The sequence below is a fragment of the Penaeus japonicus genome, unplaced genomic scaffold (genome assembly GCF_977035675.1).
Source record: "Penaeus japonicus unplaced genomic scaffold, GWHDUDI00000001_assembly GWHDUDI00000022, whole genome shotgun sequence".
In the NCBI taxonomy this organism is placed as follows: domain Eukaryota; kingdom Metazoa; phylum Arthropoda; class Malacostraca; order Decapoda; family Penaeidae; genus Penaeus; species Penaeus japonicus.
In genome coordinates, this window is record NW_028234424.1 from 10884934 (window position 1) to 10889933 (window position 5000).

A 5000-nucleotide genomic window follows, 5' to 3' on the forward strand; every position below is an offset into this window, starting at 1 on the left:
TTTCAGTTTTTCTCAAGTTCATTCTGGTCCGCGGCATAATTCCAAACACATTTTCCTCCGCCCGAGAGCCGCGCTGATAGCCCCCTGATCGCCTTCAGTGTCGACAGCCCGGGATGATCCCTGAACAGCAGGAAGCTAATCTTCGATCCTTCTTTCAGCAGTCCATATCCCGTGTTCTGCTTCCTTAGGGTTTTAGTCACGGGGATAATCCTATACACCAAGCAAGAGTGGCGGCAGGGGAGAGACTCCTGAAGGATTTTCTCAGGATTCTTTTCTCAACGCCCTTGCACATATCCTTAAAGGCGGTTCCTTGTATATATGTTGTTTTTTTTTCCTTCGTCTTGCTTGGGGTCAAGATGTATTATCAAAGTCCTTTTTTGCTGTACGCCTACACTGTCTTCAGAGCTCGGGATTTGCTTTAATCTTGCGCTGATGAGCCGGAATCTTTCTTTCCTCGCTTGCTGCTTGCGTCATAAGTTATTTCTTTCTTTTTTTTTAACTTCGTTTTCTTATTTCTTTTTCCTTTTGACATATTTTTTGCTATCATTTTTTCTTACTCTGTTTTGCTTTATTACTTGGAATGATGAAATGTATCTCAGAAGCCATTAGCGCGAGGCTTCATTCTCGAGCATCCCCGGCCATCCATTCTCGTTTCATCTCCCTGTTTTCTTAAATTATTCCACTTTTTCTCTGCCCTATCCTTAATCCTCCATCATTTACCTTCTGCTTTGTAAGCTGAAGTCGCTGTCAGTCCATTCTTTTGCCATAATCTAAGCAGCCTTTCATGATAACCATTGGAAATTTTCCGTACACAACAGAACCGCCTGTGAGTTGCCGCTCCCTCGTCACCCTCACTAGCGGCCGGGACCCCCTGCGCGGCCGGCTCGCCCGCCTCGCGCCGCCAGCTAATCCTCTATGATTTATCACCCATATTGAGGTCTCTGAGCTTTATTCCTCGTGGTACAGTAAGGACCACTAACTCCTAAGCATTTATCTGTCTGGATGTCACTCTTCATTATTCAGCGCAGCATGGAAATGGCCAACAGTACATCTTTGCGCGTGGTGGGTTTATGGTCTATTTAGGTTCTGTTGCAGAGGATTAGCCTGGAGAAATATGGGAGTACTTACACTCGTACAACAGGGAAGGGTCAGGACAAACCATTAACCTCGAGCCTTATCTCGGTCATTCCTGCATAATCGTAAAATAACCAGTGGAGAAAATTTCGTTATGTAAACGTATAACTAGGTCAAAGGGCATTTTTGTCAATAGACATCATTCATATCACTAGCTTTTAGGGGTCTTAATTGTATGTAGAATAATATCTTACGAACATCTACTTCAGAAAATCGTTACTAATGGTGAAGCATATTTGCTATTTTCTTTGTTTCTGTATCTTTTAATTAATTTACTCAGACAAAGAAAACAGAAACTTAAACAGTTAAGAACTTTACATCCTCTAACCTAGTACACAAATTCGCGAACAAACATTGCCTTTTCTAATATGTATGGGAATCTAACCCTTAGAACTAATACCTGACAGTTTCATAGTGGAAGCTAAAATATCTACTTGCCTGCATCATCTATCTATCTGACTATCTATTCCTTTTGTATTCTTACCATTGAATCTTGTCTAATATATATTCAATGTAATAATTTTTTCTCGGTATTGATGACTCCAAATTTCATTCAGCTTCAAAATATTTAAAGAAATTAATCAGAAAAGTCTGATTTGCATTCACCATTATCACGGTTTATGTCTGATCCAACGCGGAGTATAAACAGACCTCGTCAAAAGACAAGGAAGGTTTTATGAAACATTTGTAAATCAAGTCCCACTGCGACAGTGACTGCAATCTTTCTCAAACAATGATATTTACATTTGTAGCTTTTTTAGATTTGAATTTGGTCGTTTACTATGGACCCTTTGTGCTGCGACCGCGTGAGTGGCTTTTTTTTTTTTGCATTCCTCATTCTTTTACTTCTTTTTTCATTTCCTCTCTGTCTTCTTTTTCTTCCCAGAATTCTTAAGATGTTTTTTTCTGATTTAATTTCCTTCTTTTCTCATTTCTTCTCTTCTTTTTCTTCTTATTGAAAAAATAAATCTCAGATTTTTTTTTCTTCTTTCACTTCTTCTCCACCTTCTTCGTCTTATTGTTTCGTCTTGTTGTTGCTCTTCTTGTTCTTCTTCATCCTCTTGATCTTTTTCCTCTTCATCTTTACCTTGTTCATCTTTTTTTTGTATTTTGCTATATTATTTGTTGTTAATGATCTACTGTTTTTTATATTGTCGCCATTATTGTTTTCTTCTTTACTTCTTCTTTCATCATATTGCTTTTTTTCTTTTAGTTATTGTTGTTGTTGTAATCTCTATAGTAGTTGTCGCTCTTTCTATTCTGTTTTGTCATTGTTTGTAGAGGGACAGAGAGAGAGAGAGAGAGAGAGAGAGAGAGAGAGAGAGAGAGAGAGAGAGAGAGAGAGAGAGAGAGAGAGAGAGAGAGAGAGAGAGAGAGAGACGAGACAGAGAAAAGAAAGGTCCTAAATACATACATATATACATAGACAGGTACACATACATATCTCTCTATGGGCACTTAAGCATGCATTCCAATCGTCATGTCTATAGCTAACAATTCGTGTAATGCATGAACAATGGGCATTTCCATCCCCCTAGATGGCGCAGGAAGATTAACTCGTCCATCAGATGACAATTGGCTCTACATATGCAGCATCATTATCAACCGCCATCAAACTCACCACACGCGGCTTTAGCGGGGCACATTAGCACGCTATAACAGAGTCATATTGAGTCATTTTGAGTCCTCATCACCATTACAAAGGTACCGGGGACTTGGGAGGGAGGGGGGGAGGGGTTAGAGGGGGTTAGAGGGGGTTAGGGAGAGGGGGAGGGTAAGGGAGGAAGGTTAGACCTATAGACCCGACTGGGTATGAAGTTTCATTCGCTTTTATAACCCTGGTAAATGGTGCTCTGATGACTAGGGTGTAAAAGGCTGCTGATTTATAACTTCTATGAATATTTGCTCATGGTAATAGTCCAGCGGTTGATCGTAAATTTATCTCTCTATCGGTGCGAGAGGAGCCCCGGTACCCCACCTAAGCTGTTGCGATGCCTCGATCCCGGGTGGAAGGGGACCATAATGTCCTCGTACCCAACTAATCCAAGTTATTCGTGTAATGAAGCGACACATCTCTGCAATATATGTTGGGTCGGGGATTAGCCTTATTGCAGGACTACTTTGCTGTGTTAGATGTTTCTCGAAAGTGGGTCCCCTTTGAACAAATCAACACTTGGTCGTCTTTCTCACGACCTCTTTACCTTTTTTTTGCATTCTCTGAGGTGCTTTAGTGGCTCTGTTAATGATAGCTGCAAAGCTTATCTTTGTACTTCTAGAAGCGTTTAACCGCAAAATGGAATCAAGAGGTAGAATTCATGTTGTTATAAATATTAAAACCTGAGTTTAAAAGCTTTTTTCTGTAGCAGATCAGTGTTAGATATGCACTATAAAATCTGGGAAAAGATAAGTTGATGAAAGTCTTTAGTTGGGAGACGTACATACATGTATTCATACACACATATATGCATATATGCATTCATACATAGGTTTGTGATATATCTATTTTCCGTCTGGTTTTGGTCTCGACAAGAATCTCCGTCTTTCTTTCTTTCTTAATTCCTCTCTTTCTCTCTCTCTCTTTTTCTTTCTCTCTCACTCTCTCTTTCTCTTTCTTTGTCTCTCTCTCTCTCTCTCTCTCTCTCTCTCTCTCTCTCTCTCTCTCTCTCTCTCTCTCTCTCTCTCTATATATATATATATATATATATATATATATATATATATATGTAGCTATTGTCATTCCGTTTTTTTAAATATCTAACACAACAAACGTTCTATGATTACCTTGGCGTTTTTTCTTTTTAAGTCTGATGTACCTTTATCCATATTATGTTTATCCAAGTTAATCAAGTAAGGATAATGAGGATAAGGATAACTCCCCCTCCCCCCACTCCCCTCCTTTCTCAATCACATTCACTATTTGTTATTCTTTCATTATTATCACTGTCTGGAATTACTATTGGTAATTTAATTTTATTATTATCAATATCTATCATTATCATGGACACTTACAGTTTCGTTTTGTTGACAGATTTGTTATCTTAATTAAATTTACCTATTTTTATTATTTTTATTATTGTTGATGTTATTTTTGTTATTGTTATCATTAATATCATTATCATAATTTTTATTCTTATCATTGTTATTATGATCACTATTTTCATTATTATGATTATCATTATTGTTAATATTAGTATTATCATAGTTATTACTATGATTATCAATGTTATTATCATAATCATTATTATTGCTATTATTGTTATCATTATTGTTATCATTATTATTATCATCATTATTCTTATCATCATTATTATCATTGACATTGCTACTATCATTGTTATTGTTGCTGTTCTTGTTATTACTATCATTACTAATATAATCATTATCATTACTATCTTTACTATTATCGTCATTTTCATTATCATCATCATTATCATTATAGCTGTTATTATCATTATCATCATTATTATTATCATAATAATAATTATTATTATCATAATAATAATTATCATTATCATCATTATCATTATTATCATTATCATCATTATTATTACCATTATTGTTATTACTACCATTAGTATCATTATCATTATTGTTATCATATCATTATTGTTATCATTATCAAAACAATCACTGTCATCATTATTTTTATGATTATTACCTTTGTTATGAATACAATCAATATCATTATTTATTAATCATCATTATCATTATAATTATTATGAACTAATCATTATTATAAAAATAATTATTATTATTGTTCATATAATCGTCATCATTATCATAATCACCCCCCCCACATTATCATCATCATCTTTATCATTATCCTTATAGTCACTGTTATTGACTGTTAATGTTGTTATTACAAC